Here is a 7431-nt window from a genome sequence, read left to right as displayed (position 1 = left end):
GGTGGATCCATAGTAAAGGCCCATCTTGCCACAGTACTCCAGTAGGCTGCCGCATAGTGGCAAGCACACATAACTGGAAAGGTTTTTCACTCTGGAGCCTGCATAGAGTAGCATGTTGTATAGCTTCTTCTACTTTTATAAGGGCCGCTCTGGCCTCTTTAGTGAGGGTACGAGGGGAAGTAAGATCTGGATCACCCTTAAGAATAGCATACAAAGGCTGGAGCACGATATTAGGAATATGTAAATAACCTCTTATCCAATTAATATCTCCCAACAGTTTTTGAAAATCATTTAGAGTCTGGAGATCTTGAGTTCTTATAGTAACCTTTTGTGGTTTTAACATGTCATATCCAATCGTCGCTCCCAAATACTTAATAGAATCCCCTGTTTGAACCTTTTCAGGTGCAATATGTAATCCATATTGAGCTAACAACTTCACCAGGTCTTTATAGGCCTCATTAACTGACTGTTGTAATTTGGCTGTCAATAATACATCATCCATATAATGAATAATCTTGATGGAAGGATATTTTTGTCTGAGAGGTGCGAGTGCCTTCCCTACATACATCTGACAAATCGTAGGACTGTTAGACATTCCCTGTGGTAAAACAACCCACTCAAACCTTTGATCTGGTTCCTCGTGATTACACGAGGGAAGGGTGAAGGCAAAACGCTGTGAGTCTTTAGGATGCAAAGGAATAGAAAAGAAACACTCTTTAATATCAATAGCAATGATATGCCAGCCCTGAGGAACAGAGGAAAGCAGCGGCATCCACCATCCTTGCTACAAAATCTGAAAAGGGTTCTGTAGGGCCCTGTATAATTTTAGTCAGGTTACCAGACACCTCTCCTCTATTAGGAAGTGATTTTCATGCCCGAATGTAAATATTATTAATCTGGTCATATACTTCAGGAGGAAATCCTGTCTGTTGATTAGCAAATCTCCCTTGTCACAAAAGCATGTCTCTGTCCCAATGGGGGTGTCCTGCTGCATGATTTTGGGCGGCCTGCTCTGCTGCGCCCTCTAGCACAAATGCTTTCCAGTCCAAATATTTGCCTGGGGAGACGCAAGCCCGAACGAGGCTAGCCCAATCAGAGGGAGTCATGCAATATCTAGACAGGTTCTCTACCTGAGTTAGTGTAAAAGCGGCATCAACCCTATAAGTGCGCACAGACTCTGCCAGGGTCTTTACAATTTTGAAATCCAAAGGCTCATGAAATCTTCCCCTATTATCATCCTGAAAAACTGGATAAGCAAGACCCATCTCAGCGTTAACAGCCCTCCATGTTTGGGCGTGGAAACTTCGTCCCGGAAACACCCTCGCCATACGGAGGCGGATCGGGAGGCCGCCCGTTCTTGAGCCCTTGCTTATCTCTGTTCCCTGTACCTAAACTCCCTAGCTGCCTGGACAGCGTTCTTAACTCCTCCTCCTCAGCGTCTTCTGCCTCTGACCCACTTTCGCATGGGGGCGTGCGCAGCACACTGAGATCTGGATACAGTCTCCTCCCGTTCTCCACGCCCCGCACACTCCCCTCTTCCTGAGACACTTCGCTCTCTGTTGTTTCTGATTTTTCTTCATGCAATTGTTCTAAAACCTCCTGCCCTTTAACAAGCGCTTCTTGGCATCTGCCATCCGTAAGGCAACTACGGACCATCTTCCAGAGGGGTATCACCCCGCCCTCTAACATGCCCTGCTCACGAGCAAAGTCAAGGTCTTTGCCTAATTTATCCCAGCTGGGTGTAGTGAGGCTGCCGGAAAATGCGAACCACGGTGCAGCGACATCTACCCTCTGTAAAAATTTTTTTAAGGTGCGATGTTTCACCTCCAGTCCCTTGGAACGTAAGAGGCCATCGAGGGCCAGAAGAAGTGGACTTGAAGTCACAGCACCCATGATGCAACACAAGAAAACACAGAAATCGAAAGTGAAAGTACACAAAAACAAAACGAAAATTCAGAGTGCAATTGCTATAAGATGTAGCGCCCTCTCTTTACAGAGGAGCTTCCCGCTTTTTAACAGCGGGTCCCACGTTACCTGGGACTTACCGGTGCACCTCCCTGACCGCTGAAAGTTCTGGTTCCTGAGTTTTTCTTTGTTTCTTTTATCCCGGGTTTCAGCACCACTTGTCACAACCCCCTTGCCCACAAGGAAGACGCGACTCAGGAATCTTCTTTCAGCAGTTTATTCAGGCCCTTGACATTCTTCTAATAATTCTTCTAATCCCCAGAATAATCATTGGATGTCCCTCCCAGCCTTAATAAAGCACCGCGAACCCCAATGCGAAGCTGCCACGTGGACCCTTCTCACAGGGTGCTAGAAAACGACACGCCAACTTTCTCTGATAAGGAGTTGACAATACGCCAACTCTCTCTGATAAGGAGTTGTCCTTCACAGACCACAGCGGAGCCAGCGCCATCATGTAATGGCGACCACAGTCCGCAGGAATGGCTCACCACACTGGTTCACCACTGCTGTCTGAGCTGGGGATAGGACTTTTCCCAGGTCAAGGGCAGGGGGTGCTACAAGGTTCAGCCTAGTATCTTTTTGTGGGTTTATAGAGAAATGGGAAGACAGATGCGTCTCCATATATATATTTCAAGGTCCATAGCTCTGCCATGCCCCCTCCTGTCTGTAATTCTTCCCCAAAAAAAAATCATTATTCCTCCAAAGGGAAATATGTATACACACACACACACACACACACACACACACATACACACGCAACTGTTGTCTCCTTTCTCCTGCTTCGACTCAGCGCAAAGCTTAGTGCTTTCATAGCATGATAGTTGATTTCCCCTCGGGTCCATTCGGCTTTCAGCGGGTTCCCAGGTGAACTGAAAAGCAGAGCTGTTCTCATCTGGTTGCTCCTGGAGTTTCTATGGTCTCAGTACAACCTGTTTCTCTCTCGCGCAGCTCCCTCCCTCTTTTCCACCCTCCGAGGTGTGGGGACCTTCTTGCCCCCCTCCTTTCTCTAGCCCAGGGCCCCAGCTGAGTCCTCTTGGGAGAAACCCGCTGCCACATACTCGGGAAGGGAAGCTGGAGAAGAAGGCGGGGGAGGCACAAAGGGTGGAGGCCTTGCAGCAGCAGCGCAGCCAGAGGGGCAGCTGAAGGTTGCATCTGCTGGAAGGAGGCTTTTTGGCTGCCTGGTAACCGGCTGCCAGAACAGAGAGTAAGGGAGAGAGAGGGAGAGGAGCATAGAGCAGGGCAGAAGCTCTTGATGTCAGGACCAAGGGAGAGGATCGTGCCAGCAACCCCAGCCCGCCCCAAAGCCAGACCAGCGGACTGCGGGAGAGGAGCCCGACAAGAGGTGTAGGCAGAACCTGAGTGGGGGGCACAAGAGCCCTTGGCTAGGGCGCAGCATGCCCCCTGCTCCAGGGCCATGGAGATCACCCTGGTGCCCCTGGAGAATGGAGGTGCCATGACCATCAGAGGAGAAGGTGAGGCAAGACCAGGCTGTGGTCAGACCATGGGAGAAGAGCTTCAGTATCCTCCGACAGCTGGGCTTAGCGATGGGCAAAAGGAGCAGGCTCCAAGGGGGTGCAGCACACAGAGGGGCACGGACCCAGGAGGGGGACCTTTGACTCCGCTGCCTCAGGAACTGCCTCAGCCTAGACGGCCCACTCCAGAGGATGAGGAGGGAGAAGGCAACCCCAGCTTGGGCATGGTGGAGGACCAGGTACCAGTACTGGGATCGGGGTCCCTTCACCACCAGCGAGTTCTCATAAACATCTTTGGGCTGCACTTCGAGACGCAGCTGGGCACCTTGGCTCAGTTCCCCAATACCCTCCTGGGGGACCCAGCCAAGCGTCTGCCCTACTTTGACCTTCTGAGAAATGAGTACTTCTTCGACCGCAATCGGCCCAGCTTCGATGGTATCCTCTACCACTACCAGTCTGGAGGGCGCCTGTGGAGGCTGGTCAATGTCTCCCTGGAAGTGTTCGCAGATGAGATCTGCTTTTACCAGCTGGGGGACGAGGCCATGGAGTGCTTCCGGGAGGACGAGGGCTTCATTAAAGAAGAGGAGAAACCCCTGCCCCGTAACTAGTTCCAAGGTCAGGTGTGGCTGATCTTTGAATACTCGGAAAGCTCTGGGTCTGCACGGGCCATCGCCATCATCTCCGTCTTAGTCATTCTCATTTCTATCATCACCTTCTGCTTGGAGACCCTGCCTGAGTTCAGGGATGAACATGAGTGTCTTCGACATCCCCCGGTGCCTTACCAGCCTTCTGCCCCCGCCTCAGGGACAAATGGCAGTGGGGCCATGGCACCTCCCTCTGGCCGACAGTGGCTCCACCCCTGCCTATGACATTGGCAGACCCTTTCTTCATTGTAGAGACCACGTGTGTCATCTGGTTCACTTTTGAGCTGCTTGTGTGCTTCTTTGCCTGTCCCAGCAAGGCAGAGTTCTCCAGGAACACCATGAACATCATTGATATTGTGGCCATCTTTCCCTACTTCATCACCCTGGGCACTGAACTGGCAGAACAACAGCCAGGAGGTGGAGGAGGGGGTGGCCAGAACGGGCAGCAGGCCATGTCCTTGGCCATCCTCAGGGTGATCCGCCTGGTCCGGGTGTTCCGCATCTTCAAGCTCTCGAGACCCTCCAAGGGCTGCAGATTCTGGGGAAGACCTTGCAGGCCTCCATGAGGGAGCTGGGGCTGCTCATCTTCTTCCTTTTCCTTGGAGTCATCCTCTTTTCCAGTGCCGTCTACTTTGCAGAAGCAGACAACCAGGGGTCCCACTTCTCCAGCATCCCTGATGCCTTCTGGTGGGCAGTAGTCACTATGACCACCATGGGCTATGGGACATGAGGCCCATCACCGTGGGTCGTAAGATTGTGGGCTCTCTGTGTGCCATTGCTGGGGTCCTCACCATTGCCCTGCCTGTGCCCGTCATTGTATCCAACTTTAACTACTTCTGTCACCAGGAGACAGACCATGAAGAGCAGGGAGCCCTGAAGGAAGAGCAAGGCAACCAGAGACGGGGGTCTGGACTAGACTCCGGAGGACAAAGGAAGTCCAGCTGGAGTAAGGCTTCCCTCTGCAAGGCTGGGGGGTCCCTGGAGAATTCCGACAGTAACCGAAGGGGCAGCTGCCCCCTGGAGAAGTGTAATCTCAAGGCCAAGAGCAATGTTGACTTGCGGAGATCTCTGTATGCCCTCTGTCTGGACAGCAGCTGGGAAACTGACTTGTAAAGGGAGGCAGCAGATTGGGGAACAGGGGTGGCCTCTGAAGCTGGAGATTTACTTTATACCACAGAGTATTCCAAGTCCACCTTGTTACTGAAGCCTGTTTTTCTCTTCCTCCTACCCTCTAACTCCCCATTTTCCCTCTTTTTTTTCCCATGACACCAAGGGTCGCCTATTTTTAAAAAGTACCACATTCCATGACACAGGAGCTGTTGAAATGGTGAGCGCTGTGAGTTGAATGTATTTTAGCCAGCTTCCTATACCCAGCAGAGGGATAACCCAAACAAAAATGACTTTAAATAGCTCAGATCCCAAGAGATTCTGTAGCTCTCCCCATCCATGTGTTCCAAATTTGTTTTACATATTATTATATTTGTGTATAGAAGACAATGTTATTTTTATGGCTGGTGAGTGAATTTTTGTACTGTAGTTCAGAGGGAGAATATTTGCATTTATTCCCAAGATATATGTTGAATTTATGTAAAAGAGTTTTTTGATGTTTTCCTGGGATACTTGGAGCCAGAGATCCTGGCATGACTGTTTCTTCAAGTCTCTCTCTTTTCTGGGATGTGATATGGGTGCTTTATATCTAGGGTAAGGAATGTTCTGGAAAAAAAAAACAACAAAAAACAGATCTGACTTTTTCTGTGAGCCTTAAGTGATTCTTATAACTTTCTTTGAAAAGCATTCTAATGGTGTTAGAGGAAGACTTCTGATAATCCATTTTCCTTATTTTTAATCCCAGGAAATAAATTGTGACTTACTTGGGGCAAGTGTTAGGTTTTTTTTTTTTTTGAAACTTTAGATAATAGTCTGCCACTTGTTGTTTCTGGTTTTGGAGTCAGGGCAAATGCCTCGACTGGGGGTAGAAGACTTGGAAAGCTAATAATGGTTTCTCTAAGCCTCAGAGGCGATGGTGGGTAGATTCTGTTTGTTTCAGGCTGCCTTTGACACAGACACACTGCAAGGTGCTGTGTGATGTGTGGTATCAGACACCACATCAGTATGGAATGTGCAGGGGGCTAAAAGGAAGAGGATGGTGAGTACACCCCCCCCTCCACCCCAGTGGTTCCCTGGGGCCGGATTTCTGAAGTGTCCTTTTCTGCAGGTTTTAGGACTTCCTTGGCACTGCTCTCAATAGATCTGAGAAACAAATCTGATTTCCACAGGCATGAAATCTGTTCACAAAAGTGCAGATGAGTGTGAAAGTCACACAGGGAACAGTGCCTGATGCCCACTGCCCTATGGCACAGCAGAGGAATAAGCAAAGCCTTTATGGTGGACAGTAGCAGCAAGAGGCCAGGGGAAGGATTTGCCTGTTCCCATTAAAGGCTGGTTTTGACAGATTGTAGCCTTGCCCTGAGCAGTCCCTGAACTCAAAGCAAATCCCTTTGTTTCCTTTATACTGAGTGGCTGTGGCAAAACATGACAATAGGAATAACCCTGGCTACAATTTCTCTCTGGGTCTATATATCAGGATTCCTGCTGCTGCTTTTCCTGCTGGATAATCCAAAGACTGGTTGTTTTCCAGTTTCAGCAGGGAGGGCCTGTGACCCATAATCACAGGTCCACTCCTCAAGAGTGAGCTTTTTGACTGATTCTGAAGGTGTGGTGTCAGGGTTGGGGCAGTTGTCTCTAGCCACTGGTGGCTGGCTATTTACATTTAGATACAAATTAAATAGGATTAAATTTAGAGTTCCTCAAAGCCATCAGCCGAACTTGAAGTGCAGCAGTGGCTAATGATGACATTTCTGTTGTTGCAGAACTTTCTATTGGATGATGCTGATCTGGAAGGAAAGAAAGGCCAACTGATAATGGCAGTTACCTTGGCATGGTGGGGACAGGGATCGAATGCATATTTATTGCCTTCACTGTGGCCGCTGTCCTCAGCACTGGGGCTACCCGGATGCATAAACAGACCCATGGCTGTCCGGGGAGCCACTATGCCGGAGGGTGGTTTGTCAAGTGGAAAAGCAGGGCCAGGGCCTGGGTACAGAGTGCGGGCCAGTGACACAGGGTGGCCATGACACATTGTTTTCACTTACCTGCATGTTTTTCAGATGAGGAGACTCCTTACTTGTATAATTTACACTTTGTAAAGGAAACAAGGGGCTGGGGTTGTGGCTCAGGGGTAGAGCACTTGCCTAGTGTATGTGAGACAGTGGGTTTGATTCTCAGCACTGCATATAAATAAGTAAATAAGATAAAAAGGTCCATTGACAACTAAAAAATATTTAAAAAAA

The 7431-nt window shown here is 49.4% G+C and overlaps 1 pseudogene; it reads left to right on the top strand.

The window, feature by feature from the left end:
* Positions 1–3379: 3379 nt before the first annotated feature.
* Positions 3380–5276, top strand: LOC144372906 (potassium voltage-gated channel subfamily A member 5-like; annotated as a pseudogene).
* Positions 5277–7431: the final 2155 nt, after the last annotated feature.

The sequence above is a fragment of the Ictidomys tridecemlineatus genome, unplaced genomic scaffold, assembly GCF_052094955.1.
Source record: "Ictidomys tridecemlineatus isolate mIctTri1 unplaced genomic scaffold, mIctTri1.hap1 Scaffold_187, whole genome shotgun sequence".
NCBI classification, from domain to species: domain Eukaryota; kingdom Metazoa; phylum Chordata; class Mammalia; order Rodentia; family Sciuridae; genus Ictidomys; species Ictidomys tridecemlineatus.
The sequence above is the reverse complement of the archived record's forward strand: the minus strand, read 5'-3'. Positions and strand labels throughout refer to the sequence as shown.